We start from the raw sequence: 26,311 nt of genomic DNA, 5'->3' as shown, positions 1-26,311 counted from the left end.
TCCAATACTGTAAAATATTTCAGTGATTCGGGGAGAAGTGGAAGGAAATACGCATGCTGTTGACCCGAACGTCAATGAGCGTGTGAGGGCAAGAGCCTGAGTGTTCAGGTAAGTGTGAATGTATGTCCAAAACAAGTGAGCAGAGACCAAAATCAAGTGTGAGTATAGGTGTGGGCTCTCACCGTGCAGTGTACGTGTGACAATGAGAAATGATGCACGCTTGTGCCGGTGTGCATGGACCATGCCTATATAAATACACATGCTACTTTTCTAGGGTACCTCATTCCTTAAGTAGCAGCACCACCTGCTGTTTACTCCATTCTTCTAAAAATGGAAGCGTCTGTCACTGTTTTAGTTTCACAGGGAAACATTAACAAGGTGTAGTGATTTCATGGGGATGGTTACATTAGATATGCTAAGGCTAAACATTATATACCGGAAGACCACTCGAGAATCCGGACAATTTAAAAAAATCTCAAACTTCTTACATTTAGCTTTTGTGTGCATGCATAAGGACCATGGATGCACAGCGACAATTACATTTTTCTTTAAAACTGCTCGTTTTGATAAGTGAAATGTGTTGTATTTACGAATGAATAAACCATGAAAATGTACCTGGCCGACTCTTCTTTATTCCTCCTTGAATTTTAAAAGTACTGCTCCAGAATCTGGAAAATCCAGACTGACCCAATCCGCGAGCAGTCTGGATTTTTGGACTTCTACTGTAACTAAGTAAAACCAGTGGATATATAATCCATCAAAAATTTCAAAAGATTCTACATTTAGAATGCACCGATTAACTTTTAATGCCAAAATGTTCAACCCTTTGGGTGACGTCATTTGCAAAGACTTGGCTGATAGCTTCTAGCTGACAGACAGGGAACAGCATGCATGGTCTCCTCATCAGAGGCATCTGAGTGGAGTGTCTGGGCTCTGCCAGAGTTACAGTGTGAGCATTTGCAGCTTTAATCCCTGCGATACTAATCTCAGTGCAGGTCAGTAAGAGACCACATGATTTCTAATGTGGCATTAAAGAGGGACTTGCTGTGAAAACATACAGGACCTAAGGCTTCCATCCAAACTTGAGTCTTGTTAACGTTCCTATAAGTGCAGCTTACCTCATTCATTTCTTTAACAACACTATTAAGAGCACTTGCAGGGACTGGGGACTCCTCCCAGGTACCCATGTCACTGACCGAGCCCTGCGTCAAGTTTCACGCAAGGATTAGTTTTACGACCTTCAGGACTCCTGCTCATACAATATGTTGAGAACGAGCAGCCTGCAAACCAGGATGGAGTGGGGCAAGTGCCAGAGGACCACTTGACAAACAATGTAGGTTCTTCCATGGGTATGTACCTATGCAATAGTCAAGGTTTTGGACACATTTTTTGGGTCAAATTTGGGGTCTTCGACTTTTGACCATGTTGAGTACCTGCATCATTCAAGGCATTGGGAGCTCGGATGGGTGGGCAGCGAGGAGAGGATTTGTGGTCGGGCCAGTGGGAGCTTCAGCGGGCAGGCGATTGGAGCGCTTAGGAGCTCCAGTGGGCGGGAGGCAGGGGCGCTGGAAACTCCGGTGTGTGGGCGGCTGGGGAGAGGATCCATTCTCAGGGCATCTGGAGCTCCAGTGGGCGGGCAACTGGGATGCTTGGTGCTCCAGGGGGTGGGCGGCCGGGGAGAGGATCCATGCTCAGGGCATTTGGAGCTCCAGTGGGCGGGCAACTGGGACGCTTGGTGCTCCAGGGGGTGGGCGGCCGGGGAGAGGATCCATGCTCAGGGCAGCCAAGCTGAAAGTTTGCTGTCAGGACTTTGGGAGTCTGGATGGTTGGGGTTAAAAAGATTGGGGGCGGTGACTTTTACATGAGATTGACTATTACATGAGTATATACGGTATTCTTGCTCAGCACTGTGTAAAAATAAAAGTCTTTCTAGTTCAGATTGGTGTTGATTAATACATCAACTACATTAGCACATTAATTAATGAACCAAAATATTAATACATAAATACAACTTGGTTAATGCTTATGCTGGGACAGTTGCAGATAACTATGGATAGTGAGGCAGGCCTGAGATTTGTGTTGCCTGACAATTACAGCCATGCTGAAATTCCATTAGCCCTGACTAATTTCAGTGAAATGCTCTGGAATGTGTGTTGCCAATATCCAGGCTGATAACTTCCAACAATTCCATTTCTCTCTCAAGTCATGTGATTTACATGAATTATAGGAATCCCTATGCTCTGTGCTTACTAAGGGATTGCTTAAGGTGGTATGTGAGTGGAAAGAAAAAGTTTGAAAACCACTACTTTAATCGTAGCTAATTGACTCGTTATGTGCACGGGGAAATGGGCCAATGACAATTTTTCTCAAGCAAAATATTTCAGTCGAGAGCAGTGGTTCTGAACCTCTTTTCCCCACTCACATTCCACCTTAAGTAATCCCTTGCTAATTACAGAGCACCAATGGCACAGGGATTACTTAAAGTGGAAAGGAAAAGGTTGAAAACTACCGATGTAGATGGATGTTGCATAGCTTAATGCTGATTGGATATTGCTTCCCACCTCAGAGGTGACTGTTTTGATATGGATTAATGTCAAAGAGTGTTGGAAAATTTAAACCCATGCATTTGGATGTTCGGGGAGATCCTCGATCCTTTACAGAGGCGACAGACCTCCCACAGGTCTGTGCATCAAATAAAGGGAATTGGATAATGAAAATTCTGAGCCCTCCAATCATCAGGAGATTAAATTGCTGATTGGGACCTCATCACAGAACTTGGATCAAGCATCAACATGAACCCTCCACTGTCCTCTGGAGAATCTCGTCTATCATGTCCCCTTGTGGTAAGTACCTAATCAAAATTTGCATCACCTAGCCATTATCTGGGCCGGACCCTCCAGCTCAATGTACTATAAGGTCCCCCATATGGAGAAGCTCTTCCCCTTCTGCTCTTTGTCCCAGAGACGAATGTAGCTCCACTCCAGGTCATGAATTGTGGACAACGCTGGAGGAGTGGGCACTAGACAGGGATCAGGGGTGTTGTAGTATTGTTGATAGCATCTGAGTACCCCCACGTTAGACAAGGAATGGCATGTGACATATGGTAGTCCTGGTTGTGATGCAATTCTGTATAAACAGTTGCTAGTATCGGTATTTGTTGTATCGGATGTGACTGGGATGTACTGTGTTTGTATGAGTACAAGCAGTTGCTAGAGTTGGTACTATTAAGTCCAATGTGGCTGATTATAATGTGCTATATGATTGAGATTACTAGTGTAATCAGTGATTACTAGTGATTACTGTTGCAATTCCCTTACATGTGTTTAAATAAAGGTCCTTCAGATGATCAGCCTGTGTCCAGATTCATTGCTCTTTGAACCCACTGACCTTGTTTCCCTTCCCACACATCCTGAAATTCCACCACCAGCAGCTTGGAGCTTTGTGACTGCCCTGGCATCTGCGCTTGGGGATTCAACTGCAGGCATTACTGATGCAGGCACCTTTCCTCCATAGCTTCATTCACTGTGCATCTCCATACCCTCTCCGCATGGTTCAATGCACTTGACTACTTGGAGGAACCCAGTGATTCCAGTGGTGCTACGATGGTTAAAACCAGCAGATGACTCTACCAATCCAGAGATGACGGTTCAAATTCCATCACAATAAACTGTGGCATTTTAACAAAACTCAAGGAAGACTAGGAGGAAATGAATTGTCATAGAACTTTATCTGGTTCATTGATGTCATACAGTGGAGGACACTGTCTTACCTGGCTTCAACTTAATGTGACTTCAGATTCACAATGTGGTTGATGCATAATTATGTGCAGTTTTGGGTGCCTTATATGAGAAAAGACGTTCTGGCATTGAAGAGGGTTCAGAGAAGATTGACCAGCAGAATACCAGGAATGAACGGGTTAGCATATGAGGAACGACTGTTAGCCAACTCGTTGGAGGACAGAAGGATGAGGGGGGTCCTCATGGAGACATTTCAAATGCTGAAAGGTCTGGACACAGTAGATGTGGTAAGGACTCCCATTAGGGAGGTCAAGGACAAGACAACATCAATTCAGGATAAAAGGGTGTGAATTTAAATCAGAGATGCAGAAAAATTTCTTTCCTCAGAGGGTCGTGAGTCTGTGAAACTTGTTGCCACAGGCAGCTGTGGATGTGAGGTTGTTGGGTGTATTTAAGGCAGAGGTTGACAGGTCAGGGCATCAAGGGTTACGGGGAGTGGGGATGAGTGGGAGGATGGATCAGCTCATGATTAGAATGGCGGAGCAGAACTCGATGGGCCTACTTCTGCTCTTATATCCCGTGATCCAGTAAAATTCCCTGCAAAGCCCACCAATAGCTTCTCAGGATAATTAAGGACAGGCTTTGCCCGCATCTCAAAACAAAATGAATAAAAGGAAGAACAAATATCTCCAGTCTGTGACCTGTTCACGACCTTATGGTTGGGCAATAGCAAACCTTGGATGGGGAAGGCACAGCGTAGGCTGTCCATTCTTGTTTAGTAACTAATCAACCTCTCTCAGGGAGGAAGAGTTAGAAGCTGAGTCAGCACAAATGTGATTATTCCCCAGTGGCTGACAAACCTGGTTTATGCAGAAAGACCATTTGCAACTGAATGAAAAGAGGCAGCTGATAGCTGTGAAAGCATGTCACAATCTTGAGGAGTAAAACACAAAAGTGATTGAAGAAAAAACACAAGGCTGGAGAAACTCAACAGATTAAACAGTGTACTGTACTTTAAAGATAAATAACCAACATTTCCGGTTTGAAGGGTTCTTATACCTTTGCTATATAAAGTACACTGTTTGACCAGCTGACTTTCTCCTATATTGTGTTGTTACTTTTATCACAATCTTGAGGAAGGGGCAAAGGAGCCCTTTTGCTTCCTACTAGATATAATTGACCTTCTCAGCTTTCACTGAGCTTCGGTCCGGTGAGGCTGCAGAATTGAAAGATCAAATCTTGATTCTGAGCACTTCTAATCACACTGGTCTAATTGACAAACAGTTTGCAAAAAACAAACACTAACTACCAAAAAAAAGATCGTCACCACACTCCAACGAGGAGGGTAAGCCTAGAAGAATGGAACGGGGGAGTCAGCTGGGTTAGGGGGAGAACACATGGGAAAAGAAATCAAACAGGGGCTAACGATCCAAGGGAAAACTAATTGTGGCAAACCAATGACTTACTTGAGATGAGATATCCATTATAGCCATATCTTGCTGAGGACAATGCAAAGAAATGACAGGTTAAGAGAGGTGGAAATGGGAATCATATTTCATGAAAGGTCAACAAGAAGCACAAACAGGAAAAAAATCAAATACAAGAAAGTTGAAACTGATAAAGATGTTATGATAATAACATCTACCCAGTGCTAGCGCACATCCACGGACACAGGCTGTGTTGATCTCATATTCTTAAACTAAATGTAATTTCCAAGATGAGGCATGCTGTTTATCCCACCATGATCCCAACTGATTACAGAGCCATTACAAACATCCTATACTGCACCTGGATCACTGACATGAGGATGGGACACTCATTGTTCAGTGTGCGTCTCCTTGTCTGACCTGGGCCACTGAAGTTGCCCAAAACTTCCAATCAGTGGTGCAGTAATTACATTTGCCCCTGACCTTGGACAGGGATAATAGGAATCTCTCTTTACTGGCATCTGTTTTATTCACCAGATCCAAGGGATTCCCCAATGTCTAGCTGCCTGAACAGCCAATCACATTGAAGAATTCTCACTGAGAGCAAACCTGGAAACAAAACGTTCAATTTTGAATTAATCTTCTGACATTATCCAGAATCCTAAATAAACATCAAAACATTCACATGAATAAAGTTCTGAAATTCCACAAAACTATTCTTCAGGAAGTACAATTTCAAATTCATTATCTATTGAAATATTCTTGAGAAAAAACGATAAATCTCATCGAAAAAAATAGCTTTTAGGACCACTTATTCGCTAAGCACTAATTGTGGCAGAAATTCAGTAAGCTTAGGACTTTTAGGATATTTTATGGTTTGAGATAAATAGCTGAAATTCGCATCAGATTCCAGTGATATTCCTTGATTTGGTCTCCAGAACTGCAAAATTCCATACCAAGGAACACAGATATAAAGTTCATCAAGTTGTTTATTACTTTGCTGAGTGGAAATCACAAATCCTAGTAAGGCACGTTGGCATTACGGCTGTTATTTAATTTAGACATACAGCATGGTTAACATGTGCTGCCCATATACCCCAAGTATGGTGGGAGGGGACCACAGCATCTGGGGTAAACCACGCAGACACAGGGCGAATGTACAAACTCCTTATGGACAACGCCGGATTCAATACCAGGTCGCTGGCGCTGTAACAGCATTGCGCAAACCGTAACCTCTGAGCTGACCAGCAGAGCAACCGGTCACATAAAATATTGATGCCTCCTAACACTGAACTCATGTATATGACAAAACATTGTGGTGCCATTGCACCTGATGTGAGAGCAGAGAAGCAGACCCATGCCCACAATGACCATCAAATTGATAGCTAGTCATACAGCTGAGAAGCCTGCCTTTCAGCCGATCGTGTCCATGCTGGCATTGTACCCATATGAAACTGCATTTAACAATGGAGCCATCAGTGCCTTGGAAATTTGCGCGCTTGTCCACTAACTACTTAAATCCCCTGAGTCTACACACCCTAGCCGCTTCTCAGCCAGTGCATCCCACACTGTCACCACGCTCTGGATGATTTTTAGTTCCTCAGATTCTTCACTTAAAGCTACACCCTCTGGTTTTGGATGCCTCTGTTATTGTGAAATGTTCCCCACTATTGACATGACCAATGTCTATTCATCCCCATCTTACTGACCAGCAGTTCTGTCACCCACAGTCCTGGCCCTCAGGCAGTAGAATGTGAATGAGGGGAGAGTGTGAAATAGACAATGGGTAAACACAAGGCCAACTTCAGCAGCTCTGATCGGGAAGAATTCTGACAGAAAGCCTTCACAGTGGAGACCGTGTGGAATGGGAAAGCGAAGTGAAAGAAGAAGCATAGTTACTTGACAACCATCTGCCTCGGCCTCGTGCCTGGTACCCTGTACTAGAGACAATGTTAACAGAAGAATTGTTTCACTAAGATTAGCGAGTGCATCATTGACAAGCACGATTGCTGCTTGTGTCGAGATAGTTGGGTCAGTTCCTAATGCAGGCTGACTTGAAGGAGGGGAATCTTGCTCTGAGCCTGATCTGGCTGAGACCTGTGCATCTCCGCAAAAGGTTCTGCTTTATTCACAAAAGGTCACTCCTCGGGCTGAAGGCAGCACCGTGACAGAAATCTTCCCAGCAAACAGTTCTTACCCTGGCATCTGTCGCCAGGAATAGCGCGGAGTAGAAGGACTCTGAAAAACAACCGTCTTGCACGAAAAAATGTTGCAAGAGGAATCGGCTGCCTGGTGGTAAGAAACTGTCAGGGTGAGTTTTGTGACAACCAGCCACACTCAGGAAATGAAAACGCAAACATAATTTCCATGTCACCATCTATAAACCCTCCACTGAATTTACAGCAGAAGATGGAGACAGCATCATTTCCAGCCTGTCCACATCACAACGAACCACTCACTGCTTCAGTTGCAGTGACCCTGGTAAGAAACACTGTGGTAGCAAACCATGCTAATAACTGCCTCTAGCAATAGAAATTCCCCACCTCTCTTCCTGTTAGCCTACACAGGATCCTTTGAAATACTATTTTGACAGTAATATCCTGCTTCATAATGTTTCCACGTGGTATTAGGGCATGGGAGGGAAGGGAGAGGGGTGGGCATGGGGGAAAAAATGGACTCAATGTAATATATCATTTGTTGAGAAGGTTGTTTTGTTGTTTTGGATTTGTGTGAGTCTTGGAAAATCAAAAATAATATTCAAAAAATGTTTGCACATTGTTAAGAGTAGGTTTGGTGGATACAGACAGGCGTGTTGATATATTCTATGCCCTTAAAGTGCTGATGTCAGGCAGGACAACACAGGTGCACCTCAAGGATGCGTGCTTAGCCCACTGCTCTACTCGTTAATCACCCATGACTGTGTGGCCAGGCACAATTCCAATGCCATCTACAAGTTTGCCAACGACACCTCAGTTGTCGGCGGTATCACAAAATGCAACGAGGAAGCGTACGGAAAGGAGATAGATCAGCTTGTTGAATGGTGTAACGACAACAACCTTGCGCTCATCATTAGTGGTGTAACGAAGGAGACGATTGTAGACTTCAGGAGAATGTCAGAGTACACAACCCAGTCCTCATCAACGGCTCAGTAGTGGAAAGGGTCAAGAACTTCCTGAGTGTTAACATCTCCGAGGAGCCATCATGCTGATGCAACCACAGAGAAGGCTCTCCAGCGACTATACTTTGTGAGGCATCTGAGGAGATTTGCTTTGGCACCGGAGATGCTTGTAAACTCCTACAGGTGTACCGTGGAGAGCATTCTGGCATGTTGCATCACTACCTGGTATGGAGGCGCCAAGTCTCAGGACAAGAATAATCTCCAGAGGGTTGTTAACTCGGCCTGCGACATCACAGACACCAGATTTAACTCCATCGAGGACATCTACATGAGGCGGTGTCTTAAAAAAAGCAGCCTCTATCTTCAAAGACCCCCACCACCCAGGCCATGCCTTCTTTACTCTGCTACCATCAGGGAAAAGGTCCAGGAGACTGAAGACAAGCTCTCAGCAGCACAAGGACAGCTTCATCCCCGCTGCCACCAGTTTGCTGAATAATCAATGAACCAAAGACACGGCCTTACTTCTCGGGCACGGTTAATCTTATGATGATTAATTTATTTTCCTTACTGCGATGTAGTCAGATGGTATAAAATGAACGTATACCGATGCTGCTGCAAACCACCAAATTTCACGACGTTTTCATGAGTAAAATTCTGTTTCTGATTCTGACAAGCAGTTCAGAGTGCCTTGGCTCCACTGTCTTCAGTGGATGGCCACATCCACCCACACATTCAAAGTTCTCCACTCCACTGGACTTAGTCAGCTTGATGGGCCAGATGGCTTGCCCCTGCTCCTATTTCTTACACTGGGCTCTGAAAGAGTCCAGTGCAGGGAATTCCTCTGGACACTTCGGTTGGAGGAGAAATCCCAGACCAGTCTTTACCAGCTGACAATACATCTGATTGTCTTTGACATAGAGAAACAGTTAAAAACATACATTTGAAAAAAAAAATCAATACACATTAAATAATTGTCAACAATATTGTATATACGGGCTAATTTTATAAAATGTAACTTTCCCTGGAGCTCCACAATCCCCATTCACATGAATGAACTGATGCCACTTTCATCTCTGTGTGGACACAACAGGAATCTATTAGAAGCCTAGGCCAGCTCCAAATGCTCACAAGCATTAAGTAGAGGAGGCCAGGAAACAGTGTACACGTGAATGCAGTGAGTGGGCGGAGGCCAGCAAACAGTGTACACGTGAATGCAGTGAGTGGGCCACACGAGAAGCCCACTCAATCAGGCCTGAGTCAGCCAATATGCACAAACCACAGTTGGAGTTGGCAGGATCAGAGCTATTAACAAAATTGGGTTTCCCTCATGCCCATGGACCTGTGAATATTGACAGAAACAGTGAACATAATCTGACCAACACATACATGAAGGGCTCTCATGCACATGCTAACATATCTGATTGAACAGGTCTTCTCCCAAGATTCCTCAGAGCATGACGAATCAAACCTTGCAATGTCTTGGTCAATGATTGTGTAACCAAGATGATCTGTTGATTGCCATGGGCACAGAGGAGAAAATCTGTTTTTGGAGAAAGTGTGCCAGAGATTCCGTGAGCAGTGTTAAGCAGGAGGAAAGCATATGTTTCTTTTATGAAATGATGACAAAAGCCCATAACAAACAGTGTAAGGAAATATCGAGGCCATGACCTACAAGCAGAAGCCTAATAATTTAGAAGGACTGATGTTTTTTCTTGCGATGTCTTTCATGGCACGCCTATTCCATCATTTCTTGTAAAAGGATGTGAAAGGGAAGTGGAACAAGCAGGTGCAATAAATGCATGAAGAGATATACATATGAAGGTCTCCTTGTTCACTGCAACATTTCATGCATGTAATGGGTCCACTCATGGTGCACGTAAGGTGGTGTGGCAAATTGTGGACAGTGGGCAAGAAAAGCATGTGACTTTTACTTCTAGCACTGTTGCAAAGATCAACTCTGCACAGCAGGGTGGAAAGGAATGTTGAGAGGGATAGAGATATTTGAACAATTGTTTACAGACAGAGCATAAGCCACAAGCAATAACAGCTACCAGGTTCAACAATCCACCATGATCAAGTGTGATTTGCTTTCATTCTAGATCTATTGATTCTGAAGTGACAGAAGAGGTAAATGTGGGACTGCAGACTCTTCTCCATGCGGAGCAAGAGGGGCTTGGCAGAGCTTGGGAGATGGTGCTGCCCTTCTGCCATTTAGGGTGGGTTCCATGCTCTCCCAATGCATCTCGGTGCTATCCTGAATGCATCTTCCCTCATTTGAGTGGCCATGGGCCAAGAATTCCCTGGAATAGTTGAAGAATGGTAGATCTTTTCATCTCTCCTCTTCCTAAGGAGAGTTTGGTATGAAGTGTCTATTTCAGGAGTTTGGTGCCAGGCAGGCAAAAAAGAAGGCCTGCCCAATTGAGTCCTGTTTAATTAGGACCACAATGCTGGGGGCATTGGCTTGAAAGGACAAAGTCAGTTCACATCCTTAAATGGACTTTGATGATTTTGCAAAGAGAGTTATTGGTGGCTCCACTTGGTGCTTTGTGAGGTGTTTGAGGAGATTTGCTAGGTCACTGAAGACTCGCAAAAACTTTTACAGGTGTACCGTGGAGAGCATTCTGACTGGTTGAATCACTGTCTGGTATGGAGGTGCCAACGCTCAGGACAAGAATAAACTCGACGGTTGTTAACTCAATCTGCGACATGGGCATCAGACTTCACTCCATCGGGGACATTTGCAAGATGGGGTGTCTTAAGAAAGCAGCCTCTATCCACAAGGATCCCCACCACCCAGGCCACGCCCTCTCCACTCTACTACCATCGGGGTAAAAGGTACAGGAGCCCGAAGACAAACACTCAGTGATACAAGGACAGGTTCTTCCCCTCTGCCACCAGATTCCTGAATGAACAATGAATCATAGACACTGCCTTTCTTTGTCATTTTCTTTACTTTGAACTATTTTTATTAATAATACAAGGCAATTTATAGAGATGTTTGTACGTGATGCTGTCACAAAACAACAAATTTTGTGACATGTTCATGGCAATAAATTCTGATTCTGATTCTTCTGCTTTGAGGTAAACATAACAGGTCATTGCATTAGAAGGGCAGGGACCACTATGGGCTGATAGACCACAACCTTTGTGCTGGTTTTCAGGTTTTAATCTTCAAACTCTCTTTTCCTTAGATGGCCCAAGGCTGTGTTGGTGCTCTGAAGGTGAGAGAGAATTTCATCATCAATATCTGTCTTCAGACAAGGAAGTTCCCGAGATAAGGGAAGTGACCACATTTTACAGGGTATTGTTCTCGGTTTATATTTCTGGAAGATAGCATTGAACAGTGGAGACAGGTTGAGAGAGGACTATGGTCTTGTGTATATTAAACCCCATCCTCTCTTATAATTCAATCAACAAGTTGATAAAAACTCATAGCTCAATGTTTGAAGCACACCTCCTGCAATGACATCATGAATGTAAATATATGTGGTCTATCATTGTGAAGAAGTTAAGAACACAGGAACAGATCATCTGGCTGGTCAAACCTGCTCCGCTATTCAATAAGATCATGGCTGATCTGCTGATAGGCTCATCTCCAGCTACCTGCCTTTTCCCCATATCCCTTCATTCCCCTACTATCCAAAAATCTTCTCTTAGATATGCTGACTGAGGTAGCCTCAACTGCTTCGACGGGCAGAGAACTCCATAGATTCACTGCTCTGAGGAACCACTGAGGAACATCTTCTTCCCATGGGCAGTGAGCATGGTGACGTCCAAATGAACTGCTCACAGTCACCATCCGAGACTCTTATATACATGAAACAATATTTATTTGTTTGTATACATGACTTCTTGTCCTGCATTTGCATTGTTTGTCTGTATGTATGTGTTATGTCTGCTTGTGCATCTGCATGTTTTGCACTGAGGACCAGAGAATGGTGCTTTGTTGGTTGCACTTGTGCAATCATATGACAATAAACTTGACATGAGTCTCTGGGAAAAGCAAATCCTCCCCATCTCCATTCTAAATCTACTACCCTGAATCTTGGAGTCCATGTCCCCAAGTTCTCCTCTCGCCTAAAGCACAACATGGATGGATACTTTGATTGCTATTTCAAGAGAACTCTAATGTTAGATGAGAAAATGGGATCCATACATTGATGAACATGTTCTAGTAAGTGCATCTGAAATCAAAGACAAGATCCGGAGAGACTCCATGGCAAAGAGGGTATATGAACGGGCATTGAAAGGATTGATGGAATTTGACCAGCACACAGTTGAACTGAAACTGTTCCACAATCAATGCAATGAATCTAATTCATTTAGTAAAAGTTTGCAGAGAGTTATTGAAATGGCAGAAAATTGCCAGGAACAAGTTTCTCAAGTAAACAGAGAGATACATTTGGAGATCTCTGCTCACCTGTAGTTTGTTTAGTTCGAGTGCATTTCACGTCAATCCACTTTGAATGACCATCGATGAATGCTTACAAGTTGACTTTCTTCTTCTCACCAGGGTCTGGATGTGCTCTCTACAGAGGTCTTGGAGGCCAGTAGCATTAGCGCACATTTCTGGCCTATATCTACAACTTCATCAAGTGGTACCCTTGTTCAATGATGACCGAATTATTGAGCATGCTGACATTGTCTGAGAGTTCAGTTTGAAGTTCGGCCCTTCATTGTGATCCCATTTGATGGGATTATTCTTGATAGTGCATCATTCTCCCTTTACATCACCAAATGGAGCACTGGAGGGGTTAGTTAGAATAGTTAAGGAAGCCCCCCAGTGACAAGTGTTGAAGTTCAGTATGAATCACCACTCACCCAATATCTTGCTGAAGAAGCTTTCAGGTTGCACACCCCACCCGGCAAAACTCTTGATAAGAAAATCCTTGTCCAACTAAATATGGCTACCAGAGTTGAACCCGGCAAAACTCTTGATAAGAAAATCCTTGTCCAACTAAATATGGCTACCAGAGTTGAACAGAAATAGCTTAATCAAAAAACCTTATGATAATATTGATCTAAAGTAAAATAATGGTGTCCATCTCATTCATCAAACCCACACAAAAGTAAGATGTGAAGCTCAGCTGAAATCACGTGAGTCCTCCAGGGGAGCAGGTGTCAGAGTCTCAGGAATCACTGCCTGCCAGTGGGACCAGTGTCCGGAGTGAGATCTTGAACTTTTGCATCTTTTTCCTTCATTAGCTAAAGACTCAAGGTCGTTTTGGAGGTGTGGATCTGGAGCTCAGCTTGCTGATGGTTTGAACTGAAATGGAGTCTTCTTTGGCTGTAGGCAAATCTCTCTTGTTCTCCATGTCTGACTGTCAGGCAATGCTAACGGCGAATCTTTATCTGCCTTATGTAGATGTGAATAAGATGTTTCCCCTGGCGAGTGAATCCAGGACAAGAGGGCACACTTAGAATTAGAATGTACCCATTTAAAACAGGGATGAGGAGAAATTTCTTTAGCCAGAGGGTCTTGGCTTTGTGGAATTTGTTGCCATATACTCCTGTGGAGGCTCGATCATTGGGAGGAGGAGATCTAATTAGACAGGGTATCAAGGGATATAAGGAAAAGGCCAGAACTTGGGAACAGTTTAGCTCAGGATGCAGTTGCAGAGCAGATTCAGTGGGCTAAATGGCCTACTTCTGTTCCTTCATCTTGAGATCTTAAGGCAGACTAGAGGCGATTTTATGTAATATGACATTTCTGTTTTATTACATGACAATAGATAGGATTTGATCTGAACTGGTGGAATGAAAGCAGTTGTGAGTTCCATTATCCACATCTCCTTTTAGCTAAGGCATGGCTCTCGAGACCTGCAAAGTGGTTCATATTAGCCGAGATCTCACCATGAACCTTCATTGTTGGCAGACAGTGATGAAAACTGATTAACTTGCGCCAGATGCACTGGTGTATTTTCGATATTCTAGATCCATTCCCATCAGGTACAAAAAGACTCAGTGATGACCAGGAAGAGATGAAGTTTCCACAGAAAAACTATCACTACTGCTGTTCACTAAGATCTTGGTTATGTTTTTGCTCTTCCAATACCATTTATTTTGCCACCTGCCAAATGTCTCACATGCTTGACAAAATAATGAGTTGGTCTCCATGGGCCAATAACATTTCCACAGTTTAACTTATTCAGCGTTCAATTGTATAATTGTGTTGATGAATACATCTTTAGTTTGCACTTATGCAAACATATTTGTATCAATCATTTTAACAGAAACTGCTGCAGCGCTGAAAGATGAGAACACTACCATGCAAGTAAACCCATGCTCACCCATTTGCCAATACCCTCCCCTTCATTTCCAATCTCTTACAAAATAATGGAACATGAGTCAATTATGATTTAAATCTGCTACCAAATTAATCCCTTTTCCCTGGAGAGCACAATTTGTTAGCGCTGGGCTGCTAAAGCTGAAGTTCTGTTCTGAAACACATCATTCAAATGTCAGAACAATTAAACAATTGCAGTGAAAACTCTGCCCTCTGTCGAGTGATTGATTAATGTGCTGCCCTTTCACCTCTGGTTCAAAGATCAAGTTCAACTCAGGCTGCTGGTATGAATGTTTCGTTTTTCTGTGGGTGGAGGGTGTTTATGCAGAAAGATTGCAAGATCTAGGCCCATCGTCCTTTCAAGTCTGCTCTGCCTTCTAATCATGAGCTGGTCCATCCTCCCACAACCCAACTCCCAGGGTTTTTCCCCATAACTCTTGATGCCCTGACTAATCAAATACTAGTCAATCTCCACCTTACGTGCACCCAACGACCTCGCTTCCACAGCCGCCTATGGCAACAACCCTGGCTCACGACCCTCTGACTAAAGACATTTTTCTGCATCTTTGTTTTAAATTGACATCCATTTATCCTGAAGTTATGATGTCTTGTCCGAGAATCCCCTAACATCCTTGCCACATCTACTCCATGCCACCCTCAACCTTCTGTACTCCAAAGGGTACAGTTCAATAGCAGACAATTGTTCCTCATATGGTTACCCTTTTCATTATTCATATCCTTCTAGTATACTTACGCCACCTCACCCTTGGTCCCATTGTGGGTGGGTCTACTTGGGCATTAGTTCACCAACTGTGGGAAATGATAACATTAAAACAACTTCGTCACAAAAGTTAAAGCTAGAAATTTCAGACATGCTCACAACAGGCCGTCTCTCATGAAGGACAGTGGAAGAAACCTGGGGGTGGATTATTCTGGAACTGGATTGCTCCCTGAGATTGGCATCTACAGTTTGCCTGCACCCCCATTGATCTCACTGACCTTCCCCATAAAGGTGTCCATCAATTAGGTCCATACAGCAACTGAACCTTATTCCCAAAACACCTTTGATAACCAACACAGACAGGGGGAGAGGTTTGCCAGCTGTCAAATTTTTCACTCTGATCAGAGATTTTAAATTTCTTTGACATTCAGCATCATTTAAAGTTTAATCAAATAACTTTTTTCAAGCTATTAAAATAGCAGGGTAAAGAGCTTGACCAAATTTAAGTTGTTGGGAGTCACTATCTTGGAGGATCTTTACTGGACCCAACACATTAATGGCATCGTGAAGAAAGTATGTCAGCACCTCTACTTCCTCAGGAGTTTGCAGAGGTTTGGTATGACACCAGAAACCCTGGCAAATTTCTACAGATGAGTGCTGAAAAGTGTGCTGACTGGCTACATCAAGGTCTGGTACGAGGACACCAATACCCCAGAGCATAAAGCCCTGCCAAAGGTAGTGGACACATCCCAGGACATCAAAGGCAAAACCCTCCCCACCATCAAGAACATCTACAGGGAACGCTGCCATCGTAGGGCAGCAGCAATCATCAAGAACCCACACCACCCAGCACACGCTCTGTTCTCGCTACTTCCATCAGGAAGATGGTTCAGGAACAGCTGCTACCCCTCCACCATCAGACTCATCAACAACAATCAGGGACTCATTTTAGGACTCTTACTTGTGCACTATATTGATTTTTTTCTCTCTGCATTGCCCAGTTTGTTTACATTTCTTTATTTGTTGGCATGTATAGGTTGAGTACAGATTTTTTGCACTACAAATAAATGGTAATTCTGCCTCGCCCGGAGGCAAAAGAATCTCAGGGTCGTATGTGATGTCATGTACGTACTCTGACAATATATCTGAAATTGGAATCTGATTAGCAAGGCAAATGTTGCACTACCTTGTCTCATGAAGAGTGGCATGAGGTTAGGTATGGCACTTTTGGTTCCTGTTACTGTAAGTCAGACAGAATAGTGAAAATAGTTATGGCATTTCTGTCTGGGTTCATAAGTAGCAAGAACAAAGCATCAGTTTTGTATTTGGAATAAAACAAATGCAGAAGAGTGTTACAGAGTTCTGTGTTGGGTATTGGCCAATGTGTTGTGTGGTTTTGTGTTGGAAAGTGACAGTTTGCCTTAGAGAGCCAAGGTGAAGGTGGACTGCTGAGAGAGTGGGAGACGGACTGGGCATGTACAGAAGATAATCTCGAAATTTCTGGACTTGGAAGGCAAACCACCACTGGGTGGTGTTGTGGAATGGAAGAAGGCCCAAAACATGAGTCATTGTCTGGAAGATAGTTTAGAATGTTGGGCATTTTAAAAGGGATGAACCTTCTGAAGGCAGCCAGAAGGATCCGGACCAGGCCAGTGGTTCCTCTCTCTGCAAGCAACACAAGACAACTTTGAATTTTGTGTTCTCCCTCTATCTCAAAGATCTTTTGGCTTCAGTTTACCAATCAAACTGAATTTTGTTTATGATCGAAGTTTTGTGAGTCTTGTGTGTGTTTTGTGTTTTGTGTCTAAGTTTTTCTGTGGGCTGGTTGGAAATCTAACTTAGACTTTAATTACATATGTTTTTTTTAGGCTGGGGAATTTATTAGTTTTACACTGTTATAGAAATTTGCATAATAACCAGTGGGCATTGTTATAAAAGGGGGGATTTTGAATTAAAGTTTGAAGGTGAATTTTTGTTAATAAAGTATTTGTTCATCTTTACCCCTGTGTGATATGCCTTCTTTGGGGTTGCTGGTTTGATCTTGTAACAATAGTAATGTATTACTGGAAGATCATAAAGCAGTCTCCATTCCGAGGCACCCATTTTTCTCCAATTTGGTTTTCATTAACTTTACTTTAACTCAGATATAAACTCCCTCTCCATGATCCACTATGATTATCCATCCCCTCTGGTAATGTGTGAATGGCATAAGGAATTGTTATTGCAACTCAGGAGTTGATGACATCAACCGCTGATCCACTCTGTGGTTTTGCATTCTCTTAATAAGCTGTGTTTTACTTTTAGTCAAATTTCATCCAGACTTCTCAGGTTAACAAGCAGTGAGCTAGAAATTTTACAACATGATGTTAATATTTTTTTCTGCGAAACAGAATTGTTCTTAAGATCTGGAATCCCATTGCTCAATGCAAATGATAGTTGTGTGCCCATCCAACTCTTGGCCAGCCAGTCTCAACCTTTTCTTTGGTTCTGGCGCCCTTAGGGCTCTGCTCAAGGTGAAGTTTTGGTTTCTTCTGAACAGTATATCTCTCCTACCAACTGCATCATAAAAAATATTTGTTATGTGAGGTGAAAAGCAAACAAGGCTTTTTACTGAAAGGCGCTGCGGCCCTCAGGGGGTTTGTAGGGCCCCCAGTAAGAATGGTTGGTTTAGATAATGAGAGGAATTGTGATGCTGGGTTCATTGGGAGTGAGTGGGGGATTGTGGAGCTCAGTTCATTGGGAGTGAGATCGGGGGGATTGTGGTGATCAGTTCATTGGGAGTGAGAGACAGGTGAACAGTCTCTAAAGGATTCACATCCACGAGAATCTATCTGGAAGATGAGCTCAGAATGAAGTGAAGGTATCTGCTCCTTAACTAATGCTGATGGAACATCAGAGCTCTACAATGCTTCGAGAAATGTTACACGTAATGATAAAACAGTATGCCTGCCTACTCTATGTCCACATATTTAGACACCGTGATTCAAAATGAGCACATAACTAAAGCCATCTCTTGGGTGATGGAACTCCGACACCCATCTTCCCTGCCCTGTGGACTGCAGCAAATGTTTGTGAAAAGCCATAGCAAATTGAATGGCAAAGGACAAAATAAACATCTGGACAATTTTCCTCAAAGCTCAGTTAGATTTGCAAAGATGTATAGATGCATTATGACCCAGGTAAAGAACCTCCCACACCAGGTAGCAGTCATCCCCAACAGTGCTGGGGAGCAGACCCTGATGTACTTAATCGCTTGTGGAAAGAATTGTACGCAATGGTTGAACAATTTGGCTTTGACTTCCATTTGTTGAATTCTGGGTGGACTTTCCTTTTGCCCACACCAACTGCCTCCTGCACTCTCTCTGTTTGTGTCAACATCAACTCGCAGCATCCTCTCGGGACTGTCAACAATCCCGTTTGCATAACAGCCCATACGAGGGATCAGGACTGTAGAGTAACCACAGGAAAGTTCCCTCGAAAGATGCATTAGACTCTTTGCTTTAAATAGAAGTGTGGGGTCCCTCTCGACACCATGTATCGTTACCCAAAATACAGCTTTGCTTTAAGGAGGGGTTTGTCTGCTGAGTTTTCAATGCAAAATAAAACTCTCGGGTTATTAAAATGGTTGATTAAATTGAGGATCGCCTCTCATGTCTGATGCACCCGATGGGAACCCTGAACAGAATTTGGTTGCTTGGTTTGCTGGTTCCCTCTGCAGCAGGGAAAGGTGCTGATCTATGCAGGGGCTGAAGCGTTGAGAGTCCCAGGTCTCACTCAGCGCATCCTCTACCTTCTCCCTGAAGCACAGTTGGCATGCTCTGTAAAGCCAGAGACTTCCCTCCCCCCACCCACCCCCCCCCACACCCCACCAAGTAATAACTATGCTGGCCAATCAGTGGGACACTAGTGCTGCGATTTAATTGAAAATAGTATGGCAATGAATGAGAATTGCCTGACCAAGGCTCAGAGAGTGCGAACAATACTGGGGTCCGACTGAAACCAAGCCAAGTAATGATATAATGACCTTTAATGAGCATCTGGGGAAGCAATCGAGAACCACAGTAATAGACAAAGGGCAAGAAATATCATAGCTGCACTGACACTAATTCAAGCTGATTCTCAATTCAGCTGAAGAACGTAAGTAAGGAAATGTGATCTGTATGTTTGACCTGCCTTTGAGTCCAACCCCCAGTGCTGCCATTTCTAATTGTCAAATAGTCAACATTTCACATCTGCTCAAACTAATTTAGCGAAAATCTGATCCTCACCCTGCACTGTCCTTTATTTCACTCCCACCCACCCCCCCCCCCCCCACCTTCTTTCACAAACTGGCTCAGGCCTTGAGCGACACTGATTTGCATTGTGCCTGTGTGCCCATTGTTCCTACTGGGCTGGCAGGATGCACAAGTCATTTCATCAGACCCGGGAACCAGAATCATTCTCGGGGGAAGCAGGAAGCTTTTCAGGTGCATCAGTGACTAAGTGGAGACTGCGCAGCTGCAACTTAAATGGACGGTGCCGTGACAAAGCCCGGTTGCTGGAGATGGGAAACCCGGTAAAATCCCCCTTATATGGAATTCAGGCATCCGGCAAAAAAAGGTTCAAAAATTTGAAAAGTTTAAAATCCCTCTCCCCCAAACAGCAGTAAGTCTTCAATCCAGGCTACACACAGTCTCAAGCAACCGGCAAATTCACTTATTCGGCATCTACCAATCCCCATCGGTGCCGAATACCGTGAGTTTTTACTGTATGTACAAAATTTTGAAGATCCTCACCAATCAGGGGCATCTGTGGAGACAGAAACTTTCTTCAACCTGCAAGGATAACTCTAAACTTGCATAAAAAAGAAATAGTTATGATGAAATGTCCTCCACATAAGATCACACCTTTCTTTTCTGTAGATGCCGCCTGACCTGCTGAGTAGCTCCATCATTTTCTATTTTAGACCATCATATGGAACCGTAGGACATTACAGCACAAGTACAGGCTCTTTGGCCCTTCTAGTCTGTGCCAAACTACTATTCTGCCTGGTCCCACTGACCTGCACCCCACCCATATCCGTCCATGCCCCTCCCATCTACATACCTGCCATTAAATGTAACATTTCAGCCTGCGTTCACCACTCCAGCTGGCAGCCCATTCCAAATAAGTAATCTGTGGAGCATTGCTGTACAGTGATTTTTGGAATGTTTGTGCCAACCAGCTGGAGGTCTGGAGTTCAAGCTTGGAAGGATTGGAACGGAACAATCTGACTTCACCGACTTGGGTACTGCTGACTTGTCAGGTTGAGACTGATACTTGTCCAGAGAGAAAAAAAAATAGTTTGGGGCTGGCATCCCCTCACTCGCTGAAGGCCTCGTTCACATTTGGCCACAGTTTGTCTTCATATTTCCCATAAAGTAGGACGTCATTCGGCCCATCGAATCGATGGCCACTCCCAGACCAAGCCCATCAATCGCACCACCCCCTGTTATTCCCAGTAACCTATTCATTTTTACATGCTCACCTGTACCAACTTCCTACACTTGAAGCAATTCATAGTTACCAATTAACCTACTAACCTGCACATCTTTGGCATGATCTTAGATCTTTATGGTTCAATTTCTTTCTTTCTCACTCTCTCTTTGCTCACCTTACCCTTATTTCTTTTGTTCTCTATCTCCCCCTTTCCTATCTCTCTTTCCATCTCCCCAACACAGCTCTCTCTCTTGCTTCCCCTCCCCCCCCTTCTCCTTCTCTCTGTCCCACACACACGCTCTTTTTCCATTACTTCATCCATCATTCACTGGAATTCCCCCCTTGACACCACCCCTCTCCCCATCTCTCAAATGCTCACCAATATATAAAAACCCATTTCCTTGATAAGACCATGTCTTCCTCCCTCATCGGTTGGACGGTGCCACCATGAACCAACTACGAACTTCCAGTCAAAAAAGCCAATCCATCTTTTGTAAAGAACGGAATAGGTCTCTGGATGCCAGTGCTTTAGCTGAGGTGAAGCCAAAGATCTCTGTGTGACTCGGGATGACTTCAGTTTGGGCAACTCGTGAAAGGAGCCCTTGTTTTATTTCTTCCAGCTGTACAAAATGTGCAGGTAAAAGACTATTAAACATCAGTGCTTGGTTTGTGTAGACTACAGCTGCAATCTGAATGTTCAGTGGAGTTTTGTTTGGGGAAAAAAACATCGCCATCTCCCAACAACAATTTAAAGTTGGACACAGAGCAATGTGATTTGAGTTATTCGTTTGTGAGCAGTTAGATTACCATCTCTGGCACCTTCCTCAAGTTGAGTAAAGCCTTGTGCCATAGTGCATCCGGCTGGTAATTTCTGATAGCAAACTAACTCCAGACAGAAATGAGTCTGATTATGAAGAGATTTGACTTGATTCACAACAACTTCATTCAGACTGAATGTGACCTCTTGGTGTAAATGGAGTATTATGTTGTGAAATAAGATGAGAGAGTTACGAATTCTTATTATTTAGTGACAGCGTGGGGTCAAGTATTCTGATTCAACCTTTCCACTGGGGTCAGCAGTGCGTGGTCTAATATGAGCTAAAGTTCCAGGGTTAGGTAAAACAATGAGATATCTGGCATGATGTTCCACATTTACAGAGGGTTTTAAGTTTACTTCACATCTGTTAAATTACACACACGCCAGTCAGTCTGTACTATTGGTTTTAAGAGACTTTAAATCTCTTTCCCAGCTAACATCCTTCAGATGTTTTTGATCTTCAGACACTTGATTCCAGAGCCTTAGTGACAGAGAATTACATCTCTCTGAAGTACGATTCCCCACCTTCAATCAGGGTTTGGACTCCATTTGCTGCTGTGACAAGGGAATCTGGAACAGCTGGGAGAGGTGGGAATCTTAGCTACAGAGTAGGCTCACTGATGGGTGAGGAGATTCTGGGTTCTGCTTCAGGTTAGTGCAAATGGGGGTAGTTTGACAGAAAGAGAGATAATAACAAACAAAACAGAGGGATAGAGGTAAATTACCCAGTTTTGTCCCACTTATTCTGGCTACTTTAACTTTAATGAAGTCACTTTGCCATAGATAATCCAAATGACATTTAAATACATGGAATATTTTCAATACTACACTGTACCAAGAGCATTAAACATCAAAGCTGCACGGTGGGTCTCTCATGCTAACGCGTAGACCCACGTACTAGCAAAGCATACGCAAAGCCAACGTAGTCACTGGGAAGCTCAATGTACAAAGCAACAGTGGCGGCTAGAGTACAACTTACTTTACCACAGTATACAACACAGAGGGGACGACTCCACACATGACTGACATGGAACAGCATGGGGTTGAACTTACAGGCACGCAAACTGGTGGAGCAATCATTAACAGAGACAGAAGAAAGTGGGAAGGTTCTCTCAAGGGTGTCCAAGTTACTATGGACACTGTCTGACATGCAAGTGCAGTCACGCTCAGAACGTCCACAATCAAAACAACATGCGAGTTTCATTCTCTTGTAGATGGACATCTTGGCTATAATCATGTTTTCGATGGAAGGAGAGGAAGAGGAGCAGATTAATGGCAAGGTTATTCAGTCCGGCAGTTGGAAGGAATCAACAAGGGATCGAATACTGGCCTTAGTAACACAAGCAGGCTTGACAAACAGGAAGAGCTTCATTCATTTTGCATTAAAAATTGTGATGAAACTGTCATTTTCAAAAAGTTGTAAAGAGTTCATTTGGTAACTTCGAACAGACAATTAACAATCTCAAGCATTTGCAAGCCAGTTTTCACACCAGTTACTTTACAACAATACCACAACCATGGAGGTTGGTGAGAATTTCAATGGTTCACCCTGAACTATTCAGCCCAGGCCGCTAATAATGGAAAGGCCGCAGCATATTTAGTGACTGCTCTTTTTGCCGCTTTCTGTTGGGCTTTTTTTTTTAGCCAGGGCTTGTGGTTTTGAGGGTGATTTTGTCACTGTCATTGCTCCATTTATGAGCATGTTAAAATTTAGTCCGCACATAAAACACAGATCCAATTCTTTGGAAGAAGCACATTCAGTGCGGAAATGGTTCGTGTGACAAGTGAATCACTTGCAACAATGAAATTTAAAATGTGAATAATGTAACATGATATTCGTTGATAATAAACCTAACATTCTTGTAAATAGAAAATAATTTTAGTTTCTCACCTCAAGTAAAAAGAACAAATTCTGTTACCTGAAGGACACACTGAAAGCTCTCGACTGAGTCAAGCACTGGCCTAAGGCCACTTATATCAAGATACTGGCCAAGCAAGGGTCACACCATGATTGAGGATTAAAAAGGCACTGGAAGGTGATGAATGAAAGGCATCTTCAGGAGCCTCCCCATTTCTCCACAATCTTTATAGCAGTTAGTTGCAAAACATAACATTTTCAGCAATTTATTTTTTGGTGCTGGGTTATCATCTAGCTGAAAAAAGAATGGTCATATCATGCAGCAATAAGCCTGCTCAGTTTGCGCCGATGTTTCAATAAGGAAATAGCATCCAAACCTAATTAAAGCTGGCAATGCTGGGTAATATCAGCCTCCTGTCTTCCTTTGAACGATGCCAATCCTTTCAGGCTGACAGTAATCAACTCTGACAAACCATTAAAAGGAATGGCATCTTGAGGGAGATGAACTGCTTTTTGATCTTATCCCGACCAATGAAATCAAATAGTTAAGCCGAATGGCACCAGACAACAATTCCCCCCCCCCCCCGCCAAAAAGATTTGCTTCCTGAAAAGAAGTTTGGGATTATGGTAGACAACTTCAAGCTGAACACAAAGATAATTTCAGATTTGCTGCATCTCGTAGGAAGTTGGAGAAACATTAAATTTGATTCAATTGAGCATGCTTAATCATATAATGTACCTCTGAGCCAAGCTCTCAGATTGACTGTACATGCTGCACAACAAATATGAGGATCCCAGGGTTTGTCTTGGTCACCAATTTTACAACCAAAGTAGAGCTCATAGGTTTTCTTAATGTGCAGTCATGCTTCATCTTTGAGCCTTCAGGGAATACTCACCACAAATGTAACAGAATGTATCACAGCTGTTGCTACATTGACGAACATTTCTATTTATTGAATCTTCCTGCTGTCGTTAAGTACACTAACTGTGCTATTGCCTGAAGAACATGGGCATTGACATACGTTCAATCGATATTAATGTAATGCACAGCATCTGTACATGTGAGCTGCTTTTATAGCCTGTCTGCATCTGTCTTGACTAAGCATACCCAGGCATGCTTGAACTGACCAAAACAGCTTGTTTTGTGGGCAATATGCTAGTAGACTTATAATATGACAGGACATCGTTAAAATAGGTTATATCTAAACAAATTTTATATGAAAGGAAAGTGTTAAGGTGATTTTTGTGATCAGCACCCAAAATCCATAAAATATACCCAAAAGTGTTCAAGAAGCAAAATCTTTGTTGTCCAGTTTTATTTTTACCAATCAACAAGGAATTGGGAACGAAGATGTATGTATGCCTTTTCTTTTTAGAAAAAGAAGGAAGACTTGAGGAGATTATTTCTGAGACCATGCAGAGGTATCGAAATAATAGCATGCTGATTTAAAAGTAAATCTGGCTTCAACCTTGGCAATCAAGAACAAAAATTCAAATAAAAAAATTCAAAAAAAACATTATTCAGATCGAAGCATTCAAAAAAGTTAACGAGTCTAGCTCATTTGTCAAAAAAATCCATGCTGTAATAAATACACTGCATTTGTTATGGAAATAAAACATACAGTCATAGACAGTGACATGTTGAAAAATGTTAGTTATTGATGAGATGCATGGAGTTTGATACATGAAGGACGCATCTACTAACTCAACACAAAACTGCTATATGGATTCCTTGCAAAAACATGTTTATACTGCCGTTTTTAGATGGATAAAAAGATGATTTGGGTTTTGATCATCCTTTCAGGTGGAGTGAAATGCCACAAGTTGTTGGAACGAGGAAAGGGAAAGAAGAAGACCTCTGAGGACATCTAGTGGTGGGGTAGAATCCCACGTTCGGTCACACATGGTGATCACCTGGCTTTACTTCCAATGCACCCCAATGATTAAATCAGGCTGAAGCAATGGTAAATTAATTTCAATTAGATTTGGTCCCACTGACTGTTGTCACAACAAAGGAAAATTGGATTTGTATGGATTATTTTGATTGGTGAGGAATAAAAACGTTGCTTTTGCACTAGCTTCTCAATTTGTGGGCCATTGTGGAGGAGATAGTTGGGTGAAAATACAGCAGAAATATTAGCTGCAGATGCACAGCGCTCTCAGAAAGGTAAGAGAAATCCAAATTATTGCTCTGGTCTAACCTTGAACTTATTTCCTTGTTCCACTTTCTGCAGTTGATGGGGCGAAATCTAGATCAAAATGGTTTTCCACCTGAAATCTCAGTTGGCAGATTGGTCTGTTTTATCTCGTTTACCAAGACAGTAACAAATGAGATGAAATTCCAATAGAATTCTTCAAATGGGTCGAAAAATGAAAAGCACAAACAGAACATTCTTCCTGGCTTAACTCAGCTTTCCTTAAATAGTCTTCAAAGTTTTTTTAAAATTTCTAATATTCTTTCTTTCTCTCCTTGCTAGGTTGGCCTATGATTAGGAATTAATACTAGTGGCCTGTTCAGTTGTAAGGAAAAGTCTTGTAACTTGGGTGGGAGAAAAGTGAAGTTGGCAGGGAAAGGTGAAAAGTTAATGGCTGAAATCAAGAAGCCTTGAGCCTTGCTTTAGTCTTAAGCTTGGGGACATTGGGGTTGCTGTCATCTGTGCCTTGTTGTGGCTAGTGCCTTTGTCTAATAGAAGTGCCTGAGCCTCTTGCTCCGAACCAGTAATGCAGACTCTTGCACCAGCAGTCTAACCCGAGGCTCCAAAGGATAGGGGTAATTGCTTTTGCCCACCGGGGCACTGGTATCGTCTACTTGTTTGAGAGACTGACAAGCAGCTCCTCATCACCAGGAATGGGCATGATCCTCAAGCAAAGAAAATGTGGAAGACTTGGC

The 26,311-nt window shown here is 43.0% G+C and overlaps 1 protein-coding gene and 1 long non-coding RNA gene across 6 annotated transcripts in view; one reads left to right on the top strand and one right to left on the bottom strand.

Moving 5' to 3' along the window:
* kcnma1a (potassium large conductance calcium-activated channel, subfamily M, alpha member 1a) overlaps positions 1 to 26,311 on the bottom strand; it is a 743,259-nt gene that overhangs the window by 127,040 nt on the left and 589,908 nt on the right. The gene's annotated exons all lie outside the window — the stretch shown is intronic.
* On the top strand, positions 7,545 to 25,463 carry LOC138736257 (uncharacterized). The gene is made up of 3 exons (XR_011340185.1): positions 7,545 to 7,645; positions 11,474 to 11,503; positions 25,226 to 25,463. It is a non-coding gene; the product is annotated as an uncharacterized lncRNA (long non-coding RNA).

This window comes from Narcine bancroftii, chromosome 6 (assembly GCF_036971445.1).
Source record: "Narcine bancroftii isolate sNarBan1 chromosome 6, sNarBan1.hap1, whole genome shotgun sequence".
Lineage (NCBI taxonomy): Eukaryota > Metazoa > Chordata > Chondrichthyes > Torpediniformes > Narcinidae > Narcine > Narcine bancroftii.
Note: the sequence above shows the minus strand (reverse complement) of the source record. Positions and strands in the feature narration are given on the sequence as shown.